Source organism: Mustelus asterias, chromosome 25 (genome assembly GCF_964213995.1).
Source record: "Mustelus asterias chromosome 25, sMusAst1.hap1.1, whole genome shotgun sequence".
Lineage (NCBI taxonomy): Eukaryota > Metazoa > Chordata > Chondrichthyes > Carcharhiniformes > Triakidae > Mustelus > Mustelus asterias.
Genome location: NC_135825.1, coordinates 4,232,733 through 4,248,578, shown reverse-complemented (window position 1 = coordinate 4,248,578; position 15,846 = coordinate 4,232,733). Strand labels below are relative to the sequence as shown.

Here is a 15,846-nt window from a genome sequence, read left to right as displayed (position 1 = left end):
TGGGTTCAATTTCAGCATCAGGTCACCGTGGAATCTGCACATTCTCCTCCTGTCTGCGTGGGTTTCCTCCCAGAGTCCAAAAGCATGGGGTAGGTTGATTGGCTATGCTAAATTAACACTAGTTTCAGGGATTAGCAAGGTAAATTTGTGGGGTTCTGGGGATAGGGTGGGATTGTCATCAGTGTAGTCTTGAAGGACTGAATGGCCTCCTTCTGGTACTGTAGGTATTCTATGATGCATCACCCCTCTGGTTTCTTTTGAGAATTAAGCCTACCCCCTCAGATTATCAACCTTAGTCAATGGCAACTGTTTCTTCCCACCCTCAATGTACTCAATTTCTAATACTTGAGATCTTCCCTTAACCACCTCTATTCTGATTAGGTGACAAATACTTTAAGCCGAGTCTGATATGCACCTTTAAACTCCCTTGTTTACAAGTCGAATACATTGTGCAACTCAAATTGATTTTCAAAACCCATACTGCATCCAGTCATCGTACTCATTTCCACAACCCCACCCATCATTCCTTCTAGATCCTGTAATGCTTATGCACATTCCAGAATATCCTTGCTAAGGTTTGAATAATTTCAATGAACGCAACTCAAGTCAGGCTTTAATGTTGGGTCCCTACTTCTAGATGGAGCTCAACTGATTCAAATATCATCATATCTCCCCATTCAAGTTTTTTTTTGTGTTTTAAAAGTTTGTGCAAGTAGGCTTACATTAACACTGCAAAGTAGTTAGTGAAAATTGATCTTTCTGAAAGAGCCTTCACCTAGCACCATTAGCTAGAACTCATGTAATTAAAAGCTTTCAATCACCTTCCCTAACCTCTTGACAAAACTTCACCATCTGCATTACAAATACAAGCTGTTGCCCAGTATTTCAGCTTAGAGTCAGGTTTACAGCATGGAAACAGATCCTTCAGCCCAGTTTTTAAACCACCAAGCTATCCCAATTGCCCACATCCTTTTATACCCCTTACCTATGTAACTGTCTAAATGCTTTTTAAAAGACAATTGCACCTGCCTCTACCACCTCTGGCAGCTCATTCCATACACTCACCATCCTTTGGACCCTTTTGTATCTCTCCCCTTTCACCTTAAAAACCCATGTCCAAATTTTAAGCTTCCCCTACCTTTGAGAAAAGATGTTGATTGATTATCTACCTCATCCATGCCTCTCATTTTATAGAGCTCCTCAAGATCACCCCTTAGCCTTCAACATACCGGGGAAAAAAGTCTGTCTAGAACTCAAGTAGCATCCGAGTAAATCTTTTCTGCACTATAATAGTGACCAGAACTGTGCACAGCATTCCAAGTGTGGCCGTACCAATATCTTGTACAACTTCAACAAGATGTCTCAAGTTCTGCATTCAGCATTCTGACCAATGAAACCAAGCATGCTGAATGCCTTATTCACCACTGTCCACTCGACTCCACTTCCAAAGGAGCTATGAACTTGTATCCCTAGATCTATTCTATAACTCTTAATGCCCATTAACTGATAAGTCCTACTCTGGTTTGCTCTACCAAAATGCACCACCTTGCATTTATCCAAAACTCCAGCTGCCAACCAGCCCACTGGCCCAATCGATCAAGATCCCATTGCAATCATAGATAACCTTCATTGTCCACTATGCCATCAATCTTGGTGTAATTTGCAAACTTACTAACCATGCCTTGTATATTCTCATCCAAATTAATATAAATGACAATGGACCGAGCACCAACCCACAAGGCACATCACTGGTCACAGGCCTCCAGTTTGAAAAACAACCCTGTCTGTCATCAAGCCAATTTTGTATCTAATGCTACCTCTCCCTGGATCCTGAGATTTAACCTTATGCAACAACCTACCATGCAGTAACTTGTCAAAGGCCTTGCTCGTCTACATAGACAACATTGACTACACTGCCCTCATCTACCTTCTTGGTTACCCCTTCAAAAAAATTCAATCAAATTCAAGACATGATTTTCCACTCAGCTATGCCAACTTCCCCCAATCAGTCCTTGCCTCTCCAAATGCCTGAAGATCATGTCTCAGAATAACTTACCCACTACAGCTTCTTATAAACACATGGCCAAAGAGGATGCAAAGATATCAGTTAAGGCCCCAGCTAATTCCTCCCTTGCCTCCCACAGTATCCTGGGATAGATCCCATCCAACTTTGGGGACCTGTCTACCGTAACATTTTAACATACTCAACACTTCCTCCTTTGTTATATTCACCTGCCGAGTATTCACACACTCTTCCCTAACAGCTCCCATGTCCCTCTTTGGCGAATACCAATGCAAGTACTCATTAAGGATTTCACCTACTTCCTCTGGCTCCACACAACCTCACTCTTATCCTCAAATGGGCCTACTGTTGCCCTAGCTACCTTCTTGCTGCTAATGCATGCATAGGTAATAGTGTCCTCTCTCAAGTCTGCTCTGCCATTCAAGATCATGGCTGATGGGATGTGGTCTCAACTCCACTGCCTTCCCCACAACATCCTTGTCAGTCCAAAATCTCCATATTAAGAGTCCCATGAGGCATCACAGGTACCTTGTGTTAGAAAGACAAGTGGTCAGACAGCTTCGGGGGCACTATTCTGCATCAAGCACAGGGAAAGGCAAGAGGCAAACCTCCATTAATTACTACAGCCAAGTCCAAGGACTGCTTGGCTTCACACTGCACCACACTCCAGCCAGCTGAACTAAACACACTTGGGTCTCCAACTTTAACAAATGAGCTTTCATTCCTAGTTGTAATTTTCAGATGACTATTTCAGTTTGGATTATGACAGCTATTGGTAAGCAGGACACATTTGTTTTGGGCCTAGTTAACAAAACTGGAGTAAATTCTAATAAAAAACTGTTTTACTCCAGTGGAGCCCTATTATTAGTAAATGTGTTTTGTAATTTCACTGCAGCAGGAACTGACTAATCAGGGCTGGAGCCTTGGCTGATAAACATCCATTTGCTGTCCTGCATTTCCCAAGCTAGCAGTAAAAGCTCAAGTTGGATAATATTTTTTTTAAATGGTGGAAAGGGATGCTCATTTTCACGTTTTCTTCACTCAAAACAGAAATCATGAGGTATGGTTTCTTGAGCACTGACAGCACTTGACGGCTTGCCATTATTCAGATGTGAATGGGGCAGTGTCAGCCAGCAGCCTTTCATTACGCTCCAGCCCAATCCTGCCAACTGACATTTAGTCACTGGTTGGAAAGAACCCCGACTGATTCCTTTCCTCCCCAGTCAGAAGCACAGGGACTGTTCATATGGTGAACTATTGCAGCTGAGATCAGCTATGACTAGGAACACAGACCTTCTGTTTTCTTTAAAATTATTCTGATTCATATACTTGAACATTCGTGGATCCGAGCTGTACTGTCACATTAATCAGAAACAGAGACCACTAAAGTAAGACTAGCAATCCGTTGCAACTTTTGAGGATGGTAAAAGCTTTAAGAAATGGTCAGACAGGCCATTTCCTCTAACAAAGCTGGGGGAATTCCACAGCAACACTGACCCCACCCAGCTATATTTGTAACTGTGCACTCACTGATGCAGTCATTGGACTTGTGCCATTTCTATTCCACAGCAAACTCCTACAAGGATACAGCCACTGCAAAAAAAACTAGACAATCTACAGGACAGAAATTCACAAAGGACAATTTACAAGACTGTTCAGATAGCTACTTTCTGCTCAATGCAACATTGACAAGACAACTCCTGGTTCTCAATAGCTCTTGCCAGGAACAGCTTGCAGGGCAAACAGCCCTCGTTTCTGGAGGGGAGGAATTAGAGAAACCCCCTCCCCCAATCATCTGATGCCATATGGTGGGTTCCTAACCATCTGTGCAAACAGACATGCTACCTTTCTGCAAAGCAATGCAGTAGAGCCACAAGGCTATATTTACCACCAGTTCATAATTACTCTTTAAAACAAAGCCATTTACCATAGTTGGCAAGCAAAGAAAATAGATACAGAAATACCAGCAACGGGCAAAGTTTGGTCAAAAAGGAAGGTTTTTATAAAGTGGCAAAAGATGGAAAGGATCCGAAGATGCAGTTAGGTGGATTGGCCATGCCAAGTTGCCCCTCAAGAATCAGGGGGACTAACTAGGGTAAATGCATGGGCTTATGGAGATAGGGCCTGGGTGGGAATGCAGTCAGTGCAGACTTGATGGGCTGAATGCCCTCCTTCTGTGCTGTTGGATTCTATGATTTGGAAGAGAGATAAGAGTTAGAATGGATATAGTGCAATCCAGACAGCAAGACAGAGAATTAAGCTACCATATCCTGTTTGGCCTAGATAACTTCTCACTTGGCACAGCTGACTGCACCTAGGCCCAAGGGTACCTAAGAATGGCTTGAGCAATGTACTAAGCACTACCTGCTGCCTCATTCAACCCACAACAAGTTTTTTGCCTCTCTACATCAACAGGGATGAAGTGGAAATGGTTAGTTTCAAGTTTAGGTGTCCAGATCACCAAAAACGTATCCTGGTCCCCCAATGCTGACCATAGTTAAGAAAGCCACCAATACCTCTACTTCCTCAGGGGTCTAGGAAATTTAGCATGTCTGCTCCAACTCACCAGCTTTTATAGCTGCACCACAGCAAGCATTCTTTCTGGTTGTATCAGTTTTGTATGGCTCCTGCTCTGCTCAAGACCACAAGAAACTACAAAAGGTCATCAACAAAGCTCAGTCCACTCAAACCAGCCTCCCATCCATCGACTCCATCTACATTTCCCACTGCCTCAGAAAAGCAGCCCAGTGTAACCAAGGACCAAGCATCCCAGACACATTCTTCCCCCTTGTTCTGTCAGAAAAAAGATACTAAAATGAGGACACGTACCAACCGACTCAAGAACAATTTCTTCCCTGCTGTCACCACTTTTGACTGGACCTACCTCATTAAGTTGACCCTTCTCTCGACCCTAGCTTTGGCTAACACTACATTCTGCACCCTCTCCTCTATGTATGGTATGCTTTGCATAGCACGAGCAATACTTCTCACTGTATACTAATACATGTGACGATAATTGGTGCCAAGGCAGTTCTGCATCAAATGAGGTAAGGAGACAAGACCAAAATGTATGGGGAAGGGATTTAACCTTGGTTGGAGATATGATGGGTTACTGCACTGCAGGGAGCAAGACAAAATGTAAATGCACTGGAACACTCAATGGAGATGATCAAAAGGCCAGCAAGGAGTATGTGGAAGTGAAGATGAGGTGACTAAACCACAAGAGCTTCAGCAGCTGAGGGACTGAGGCAGGCAATGTTGAGGTAGAAACAGTCATGGATAGGATACAAGGCCAGGTCAACTTCTCAGTAAAGATGCTGGTAGAATTACTTCACAAAAACATGAAACATTTGCTGTTTCCCAATGATTATATTGCCCTGTAGGAAGGCAAAAATGACAACATGGAATCCATTGTTAAAAATACACTCTAGATCCCAAATTACTGCGACTAGGAACAGTTAAGTGTCAGATTGGTGACCTCTGTTATAATTTGCTGCTTTACTGCAGAAAGCTAGTTACATCAATGACCTCCATTTTAGATCCAAAATGAAAGTCAAACATTTAATAATTTGCATCCAACCAATTTGAGACTAAAAAGAACAAACTGTACAAATGGAGACAGTGTCAGATTGTTAAATGAACCAGATTATGTACAATATCAAATATTTCTGGAGGATTAAAGCATCACCTGCAATGCAAAGTCGAATGCAAAACAAAATGAAATGCAAATACTGTAGCAGACAAAAGGAAAATTCCTGTTGCATTGCACAATTGTTAAACCTCTGCATTAATGATATCTGAAGTTAAACACACCACAACTCCAGACTTCAATTGCCAAGTGAACTCTTTACAAATCCCTCCATCGTCTCACCTCACCATCCATACAACCCTGTTAAGATCTTTGCACGTTTCCAATTCTAGCCTTTTGCAGAGCTCCCTATGTGACCCAAATTTTGGTTTGATAGTTCCTGTGAAATCCACACAATTTTGCAGCCAGCAAAGAACAAAAAGCCAGTAAAGTAATTCCCAAATTCCTCACTTGCCTTCCTAGTTAACTTCAGCACCAAGGGATGAGGATCCTGAACTAGAACTCCTACGGTTAACTTGCAGATTGAGTTGGCAGTTAAGACAAATGCAATGTTAGCATTCATTTCAGGAGGACTAGAATACAAAAGCAGGGATGTACTGCTGAGGCTTTACAAAGCTCTGGTCAGATCACATTTGAGCAATTTAGGACCCTGTATCTAAGGAAGGATGTGCTGGGCTCGGAGAGGGTCCAGAGGAGGTTCACAAGAATGACCCCAGGAATGAAAAGCTCGACATGGAGACCCTGGGTCTGTACCCAATGGGTGTTTAGAAGGACGAGGTGGGATCTCCTTGAAACTTAAATACTGAAAGGCCTGGATAGAGTGGACATTGGGAAGATGTTGCCATTAGTTGGAGACTAGGATCTGAGGCAACAGCCTCAGTAAGTGAATGACCCTTTAGAAGGGAGAAGAGGAGGAATTTTTTCAGTTAGAGGGTGGTGAATTTGTGGAACACATTGCCACAAAGGGCTGTGGAGACCAGGTCATTGAAGGCTACAGGGAAAAGTAGGGAGAATGGGATTGAGAAACATCAGCCATGATCAAATGGCCGAGCAGACTCAATGGGCTGAATGGCCTAATTCTACTCCTGTATCTTATGGTCTAACTAGAAGTCAGCCAGGAATTCCTAGCCCCAAATTTTAGTCCACTTTCTCCAACTCAAGTTAACACATCAATGCCCAGTTGCTCTGAACAAGCCCAGACCAAGTCGCCATAGCTTTTTTTATTCAACCATGCAAGATTCAATCCTTTGAGGATTTCTAGTGGTTTCACCAAGAAAGATTGATACATCCTGACTTGCATGGTTATTTAGCAAAGGCATTAGAAACAATTTAGGTGCAGGAGTAGGCCATTCAGCCCTTTGAGCCTGCACTACCATTCAATACAATCATGGTTGATCATGCACTTAGTATCCCACTCCCTCTCTCTCCATACCCCTCTGATCTGCAAAAAAAAAAGTGGCCAAATTTGATATGTTCACTGCTTATCACAATTGAGAATATAGCTAAAATGGATAGCATTGCAATTACAACACTGGTCATTTTATTTTAAAAAATAGCATCACAGGAACCAATATATAAACAAACAAGTTGCACTTATCAAAACAGAAGTAACCTCCTAAACAGAGGTAATATCGAAAAAGGATAATGAGCCAAAGGCTACATACACAAGGAGTGACCAAAAACTTGTACAAAAGTGGGTTTAAAGGAGGCTGCACTGCACAGACAGGAAGAGATAAAGTAGACATCCATAAAAGTCAAATGCCCAGGTGGTCAGAAGGGATCAGGGGTTAGGTTGATAGTACTGAGACCAAGATAGAATAGTCAAAGACAGCCTATTTTACTTGAGGGATCAAAAAACTATGGCTCCTGAAAAAAAGTATAAAATGGGCCAAATGGTCTCCTGTATTTTTTTTTAAACAAAGGAGGCTGAGTGACATTTTGAATTTAAAAGATTTTTTCCCCTCCCAAAAGACAAATTCCATTTGGCAATAAAATGGCAATTAGGGGGCTACCATTCACACCCAAGCCTCGAGATCCAAAATATCTCAACAGCAGAGGCCAGGAACCACAACTCAGCATGCCTCATCAGTTTCCTTGCACACACAATCTGGCAAAGGGCAGACCTAGTGCAGCTCTGCAAAAAGAAAATCCTAATCATATGACCAGAAAGGGTGCCCCAATTAAGAGGAATCACAGAAAGGAAACAAGGAGATCCCAGTTAAGAACAGGAGCAAAGAGGCTCAGCAGAAGGAGGACTGAAACCTGGTGAGGCAGGCCATTGAGATCAAAGTTGGAGCAACTGCACAGGAACGCCAAGATGAGATCTTTGAAGGTGGTGAAGACTGGAATCCTAAGTATTTTCGGTTCTCAAGTGTTGAGAAATCTATGGAACCTGTTCTTTGTGCAGTGAAGTGTTTGACCAGTTTGCCTCTTAATTCACATGCATCTCATTAATCCCAAATGAGAGATAGTAATGTTTTTTTTATTCTGACCTTGTAAAAATTCACTTTTGCTTATTCAGAACCTATGAAATCTGGCTTTACTTTAAGGTTACTGGTTCCTCACCAATCAGGATCTGGCCTAGGACCATAAAGGTTCACCACAGTACCAGGTGATGGTGGGGGGGCACACACAGGAGCTGACTGATGGTGATTTATCCCAAGGACTACCACACCTCGGGCAAGCAGCAAGGTTGAGAAGGCAAAGCCTTCATGAATAACCTCAGCCACTACAGGAGTTGAGTCCACACTGTTAGCATCGCTAACTGTCAGCAAGTTACTCCACCAAGGTTAGCACATCAGCCAAGCTGTCCAAATAATCTCATTCCAGCCACTGTATCTCCAGCTGATTTTATCCAACTGGGTTCAGAAAGGAACATGAAAAGCACAAACACAAGAGCTACAAAAAGGCATCAGTTAACTACCCGAACTCCACAAGATACATCCAGCTCACCCACTCCAGCTTTCAGTCCAATACCCCTTAAACATCACACCTCTAACCATTTCCTTCCCGTCATGATCACCTTCCAACCCTGCAACCTCAGCCAATGTTAACCAGTTCCCCTCCCACTACCCTCATCTTGGAAATCATAGAAACCCTACAGTGCAGAAGGAGGCCATTCAGCCCATCGAGTCTGCACCAACCACAATCCCACCCAGGCCCTACCCCCACATATTTACCCGCTAATCCCTCTAACCTACGCATCCCAGGACTCTAAGGGGCAATTTTTAACCTGGCCAATCAACCTAACCCGCACATCTTTGGACTGTGGGAGGAAACCGGAGCACCCGGAGGAAACCCACGCAAACACGAGGAGAATGTGCAAACTCCACACAGACAGTGACCCGAGCCAGGAATCGAACCCGGGACCCTGGAGCTGTGAAGTAGCAGTGCTAACCACTGTGCTACCGAATAAATAACTGGCACCTTTGCCTAGCAGCACCCCCTGTCCATTGACCAGCATTCCACTCCCACCATGCCAACCCTCCTGGTCCCATTAACCATTACAAACAACCCCACCCAGGAGCCAGATCCCCTTCCCTGACTCTACATCCCCATTAATCACCCTCCCTCCCCCAACCCACCACAAAGCAGCCCCCCTCCCCAGTCTTTCCTTCACCCCCATCCCAAAGGTGGAAGGGGATGCGGGGAGAAACAGGTGGGTTAGAGCAGAGAGAGATCAATCATGATCTGATTGAATGGCCGAGCAGGTTCAAAGGGCTGAAGTTGCTGCCCCTAATGCCAATACTCTATTAACCATCACCCTCCCACATTAAAACAGCCCCCTCTCTAACCCCTCCACATCCCACACTTCCATATTAACCACCTCGCCTCTCCACCCAACATTAACCAGCTCTCCCCTCCCACCTTCCCCAACCCCTCCCAAATTTCATTCCCTTCCCCACTTTCCAGCCTCCTGCTATGTCAGTCAGTCTCTCCATTCCCCCATTAACCAGCCTCCAGTCTTTCCTTCACCCCCCCCCCCCCATTCCAAAAAGGGAAAGGGGACAATGGGGAAAAAACAGCTGGATTGGAGACCAGGGAGATACCAGCCATGATCTGATGGAATGGCAGAGCAGGTTCAAAGGGCTGAATTGGCCTATTTCTGCACCTCATTCCAATGCTCCATTAACCATCACCCTCCCAGCCACCTCCCATCTCCTCCACCTAACATTAACCAGCTCCCACTCTAACTCCCCCTTATCCCACACTCCCATATTAACCACTTCCTGTCTCCTTCACCTAACATTAACCAGCCCCCAATATCAACCAGCCACCCCTCAACATCTCTCTCTAACCCCCTTCCCCCACATTCCCATATCGGCCACCTCTCCCCCAGCCACCCATTAACCAGCTCCCACTTCCAAAAACCCTCTAGCCCCCTTCCCTCACTGCAATATTAACCTCCTCTCCCCTCCATTAACCAGCCCCCACTCTAACCCCCTCCCCTTATCCCACACTCCCATATTAACCACCTCCCCTCCCATTAACCAGCCCCCCAAACAGTAACCAGCTCCCACACCCCCAATTAAACAGCCCCCTCCTCCATCCCCCACATTAACCACCTCCTGTTCCCCTCCACCCAGCATGAACCAGCTTTCCCCCACAAACCCAACCCACTCCCTCCCCAATTAAACCAAACCCCCTCTTTCTAACCCCCCTTCCCATATCACCTCCTCTCCACCCCACATTAACCAGCTCTCCCCTCCCACCCTCATTCCCCCCCCCCCCCACCTTCCAGCCTCATTAACCTCCCCCACCCTAAGCAACCCCCTCCCCTCATCCCACACTACCATATCACCTCTCCCTCCACCCAGCATTAACCACCCCCTCCCCCCCCCCCCACCACCCCCCCCCCCCCCCCACCCCCTCCCCCCCCCCCCACCACCCCCTCCCCCCCCCCCCCCCACCACCCCCCCCCCACCACCCCCCCCCCCCCCCCCCCCCCCACCACCCCCTCCCCCCCCCCCCCCCACCACCCCCTCCCCCCCCCCCCCCCCCACCACCCCCTCCCCCCCCCCCCCCCCCACCACCCCCTCCCCCCCCCCCCCCCACCACCCCCTCCCCCCCCCCCCCCACCACCCCCTCCCCCCCCCCCCCCACCACCCCCTCCCCCCCCCCCCCCCCACCACCCCCTCCCCCCCCCCCCCCCACCACCCCCTCCCCCCCCCCACCACCCCCTCCCCCCCACCACCCCCTCCCCCCCCCCACCACCCCCTCCCCCCCCCCCCCCCCCACCACCCCCTCCCCCCCCCCCCCCACCACCCCCTCCCTCCCCCCCCCCCCACCACCCCCTCCCCCCCACCACCCCCTCCCCCCCCCCCCCCCCCACCCACCCCCTCCCCCCCCCCCCCCCCCACCACCCCCCTCCCCCCCCCCCCCCCCCACCACCCCCTCCCCCCCCCCCCCCCCCACCCACCTCCCCCCCCCCCCCCACCACCCCCTCCCCCCCCCCCCACCACCCCCTCCCCCCAACCCCCTCATTAAAACAGCCCCCTCTCCTTTAACCCTCCTTATCCCATCCCCCATATTAACCACCTCCTCCCTCCCCCGGGGCCGCCATGTCCCCCGGCCTCCCCTCCCCGCCCTTTGATCCCGCTCCCTCTCTCGCGCTGCCGAGGCCGCCGCTCTGGGTGTGGCGGCGAAGCGGCCCAGCAGCCGAGAGCTCGGAGTGTCCCCCCTCCCCGCCCCCGGTGTTTCCCCGGGAAGCAGGCCGGCCTCTGGCGGTGCCTCTCCCGAGCCTGGACCCGGGCGCGGCCCCCTACCTGCTGCTCCTGCCGCCGGTGTCTCTGTCTCGCTGCCGGTTGGGTTGCGGCCGCCGCCTGAGCTCCAAATGGGCGGGAGGGGGTGCGGTTAATGAGCAATTGCCCACACCCCTCCCCCACGTGACATCAGCCGCACGTGACCCGCGCCAGGAATCACGGGAGCGGCCGTTCAAATCGCCCAGTCCCCCGCCCGCACTCTTAAAGGCGCAGTCCACCGCTCACACTCTTAAAGGCGCAGTCCCACCCAGACCCTGGAGCCATCCAGCTCCTCTGGAACCTGGCTGTCTGGCTTTGGTAGGCTGGGGTTACTCGTCCCTTAAATGCAGTGTCCACGATTGGAATGACTAACACAGCTTCTTACCTAGTAGGGTTGCCAACTCCGATTAAATGTATTCCTGCAGGTATCCTCACATGACTTTTTCCCCAATCCTCAGCCATTAGTCAGCCAACATATCCATCCTTGTGACATAATGCCTTCCTACACCAATGGCACAGTGTTTAGCACTGCAGCCTCACAGTGACAAGAACCCAGGTTCCATTCCAGCTTTGGGTCACTGTCTGTGCTGTGTGGAGTTTGCACATTCTCCCCATGTCTGCGTGGGTTTCCTCTGGCTACTCTGGTTTCCTCCCAAAGTCCAAAGCTTTGCAGGTTAGGTGGATCGGCCAGGCTAAATTGCCACTTTGTTTCCCAAGATGCGTAGGTTAGGAGCATTAGCGGGGTAAATACATGGGGTTACGGGGATGGGGGGTAGATGAGTGGGTCTGGGTAAGATGCTTATTGGAGAGTCTGGGCAAACTTGATGGGCCAAATGGCCTCCTTATCCACTGTAGTGATTCTATGATTCTGTGGTTCAATCAGAAAGCAAAAAAATCTCATTGCCCAATTGCTTGATGGTTGATTATCAGCCAAACAAACATTCCCCCCGCCCCAAATACATGCTATACAGACAAAGCATACCATTCATAGAGAAGGAAAGGAGAGAGTGCAGAATGTAGTGTTACAGTCACAGATAGGGTGTAGAAAAAGATCAGCTTAGTGCGAGGTAGGTCCATTCAAAAATCTGACAACAGCAGGGAAGAAGCTGTTCTTGAGTCGGTTGGTACGTGACCTCAGACTTTTATATCTTTTTCCCGACGGAAGAAGGTGGAAGAGAGAATGTCTGGGGTGCGTGGGGTCCTTAATTATGCTGGCTGCTTTGCTGAGGCAGCAGGAAGTGTAGACAGAGTCAATGGATGGGAGGCTGGTTTGCGTGATGGATTGGGCTACATTCACAACCATTTGTAGTTTCTTGCGGTCTTGGGCAGAGGAGGAGCCATACCAAGCTGTGATACAACCAGAAAGAATGCTTTCTATGGTGCATCTGTAAAAGTTGGTGAGAGTCATAGCTGACATGCAAATTTCCTTAGTCTTCTGAGAAAGTAGAGGCATTGGTGGGCTTTCTTAACTATAGTGTCAGCATGGGGGGGGGGGAAACCAGGACAGGTTGTACTTCAAGTTCTCGACCCTTTCTACTTCATCCCCATTGACGTAGATGGGGACATGTTCTCCTTTACAATTCCTGAAGTTGATGACAATCTCCTTTGTTTTGTTGACCTTGAGGGAGAGATTATTGTTGCCGCACCAGTTCACTAGATTCTCTAGCTCATTCCTGTACTCTGTCTCGTCATTGTTTGAGATCTGACCCACTACGGTGGTGTCATCAGCAAACTTGAAATTCAATATTTTTATATCTGGTAGAGAAATGTTCAAGGAAGATTGGAATGTGCTGGACTTCTATAGACTGGCAACCAAGGACTTGCAGCAAACAATACTTTAATTACTAGCTGAGCAGCTACTCCATGCTTGTAATCTGTCCACACTCCGAGGAGAACACCCGCACTCCAATGCATGTCCCCTTTAGAGCCACGTCATCATGTCACCACCTGGTCTCCATCTTCCCGTTTACGTCAGGACAACCGGTATTATTGAGATGTAACAGAGCGCAAATAGTAACTGTGTACAAACCATTTTTATAACATCCAGATTGAATAGCTGGCAAGGTGGCACAGTGGTTAGCACTGCTGCCTCACAGCGCCAGGGACCCGGGTTCAATTCCGGCCATGGGCCACTGTCTGTGTGGAGTCTGCACATCCTCCCTGTGTCTGCAAGTGCTCCAGTTTCCTCTCACAGTCCAAAGATGTTCAGAGTAAGTTGATAGGCCATGCTAAATTGATCCTAGTGTCAGGGAATTAGCAGGGTAAATATGAAGGGTTATGGGGATAGGGCCTGGGTGGGATTGTGGTCGGTGCAGACTCGATGGGCCAAATGACTTCCTTCTGCACTGTAGGAATCCTATGATACATTAGTATTTACATTTGGTGACACACAGATTAAGCTGTTGCAGCAGGTGCGTAGCCCATCGCGTCCCCTTCCACCCCCGCATCTCACCCACCTTTGTTCTGTAAATATGAGATCAAAGGCCAGTTGCAGACTGGTTTGTTACCTAGCCCTGGAACCTTGTGTTTGGTTTGGTCAGGCTGGTGTCCCTGGTGTGGATGACCTGGTGCATTCTGTCAGTGAGCGCAGGGCTTGCTATGTAAGCCTCTGAAGGAGCCTCCATGCCCACTGGTGTAGGGGGTCTGTGTTGTAGTCTGGAGTGCTGTAGCTTCTGTTGGTGCTGGTAAAAGTACCTGGAGTTTGTGATGGTGATTGCGTACATTGTGGGCACCATCTGAGGCTACCACGTAACTGCTTGGCTGTGGGACGTGGCTGTGCACCACCACCAACTTGTCATGATAACCAAGAATGTGCCGAGATTGTGGGGAAGCTCCCTTGAGGACTCAGGCCAGTCCCTCACGATGATCATGTGCAGATGTCTGCCTGTGAGGCATCTTTGAGTTCCTGGATTCAACGAGAGAACAACACCTCTATTGTCATGATGTCTTTGTCTTCCTGACGATCTGCCTGGCCTATAGATGGTAGGAAGGCTCCAGAAAGGGCATCAGCCAAGTCCAGCTCCTTACCATGTTTGTAGATGAGAAGCAACATTGCAGCTTCAGCATCACGCATTGCAGTCGTGTGAAGAGGTTTCTTTAAGATAGTTATGAAACTTGAAACTGGTCTGTGTGCAGTGGAGAGTAGCCTCACCTTCCCTATGGATGGTTTAACTGCCATAGGCCATGAGGTCCACCTGGGTATTAGAGTCCGCTGCTGTAGATGGGTCTAGTTCCTGTAGCATTGACACTTTTCTCCAGTGTCAATCTTTGCCTTCAGTCTTGTGTTGCTGCAAATCATGTTGAAGGTGGTGAAGATCTCACCCCTTTTCTGTGACAGTGTTGACACTCTCACAATAGAGTGTGGTTGGAGACTGAATGGTTGGCTCTGCCTGAGCTCCAGTTCCTTCACCTTGCTGACGCTCCTAACCTTGGAGGACTGAGCGGCTGCGATACGGTTGGTGGCAAAAGCAAGTTGCTCTGGTTTCAATCAGCAACATTGTGCAAAACGGTTCCAGTTGCCACATTTATTGCAGCGTTTACCATATGCCAAACATGCTGTTCTGAGGGTGATGGCCACTGCAGTTGGAGCAGGGCAAGCCCTGAACCATGAGAACTTCGGTTTCCCACCTAAAATCTGTGCTGCTTGTTCCAGACTGTTTGTTTAGCATGCAGATGCTAATGGCTGTCTGTGGTGTTAAATCTTTCTCCCACTGCAGGACAAGGTCATTATGGTACCCGCAGACTATTCGATCCCTGACTACCTCATCAGTAAGATTTGATTTGATTTGATTTATTATTGCCACATGTATTATTAACATACAGTGAAAAGAATTGTTTCTTGCGCGCTGTACAGACAAAGCATACCGTTCATAGAGAAGGAAAGGAGAGAGTGCAGAATGTAGTGTTCCAGTCATAGCTAGGGTGCAGAGAAAGATTAACTTAATGCAAGGTAGGTACATTCAAAAGTCTGACAGCAGCAGGGAAGAAGCTGTTCTTGAATTGGTTGGTACGTCACCTCAGACTTTTGCATCATTTGCCCGACAGAAGAAGGTGGAAGAGAGAATGTCGGGGTGCGTGGGGCCCTTAATTATGCTGGCTGCTTTGCTGAGGCAGCGGGAAGTGTAGACAGAGTCAATGGATGGGAGGCTGGTTTGCGTGATGGATTGGGTTTCATTCACAATCTTTTGTAGTTTATTGCGGTCTTGGGCAGAGCAGGAGCCCATACCAAGCTGTGATACAACCAGAAAGAATACTTTCTACGGTGCATCTGTAAAAGTTGGTGAGAGTCGTAGCTGACATGCTAAATTTCCTTAGTCTTCTGAGAAAGTAGAGGCGTTGGTGGGTTTTCTTAACTATAGTGTCAGCATGGGGGGGACCAGGACAGGTTGTTGGTGACCTGGACACCTAAAAACTTGAAGCTCTCGACCCTTTCTACTTCGTCCCCATTGATGTAGAGAGTGCCAAATGCACATTGGTTTGCGAAGATTTTGAAG

The 15,846-nt window shown here is 48.1% G+C and overlaps 1 protein-coding gene across 2 annotated transcripts in view; it reads right to left on the bottom strand.

Moving 5' to 3' along the window:
* Positions 1-11,509, bottom strand: part of rhocb (ras homolog family member Cb) — a 31,724-nt gene extending 20,215 nt beyond the window's left edge. The window contains exon 1 of one of the 2 annotated variants that reach the window (XM_078242000.1): positions 11,378-11,509. The gene's annotated coding sequence lies outside the window, so the exon portion shown is untranslated. The remainder of the gene's footprint in view (positions 1-11,377) is intronic. The other variant, XM_078242001.1, reaches the window with a different exon arrangement.
* Between the last annotated feature and the right edge of the window lie 4,337 nt (positions 11,510-15,846).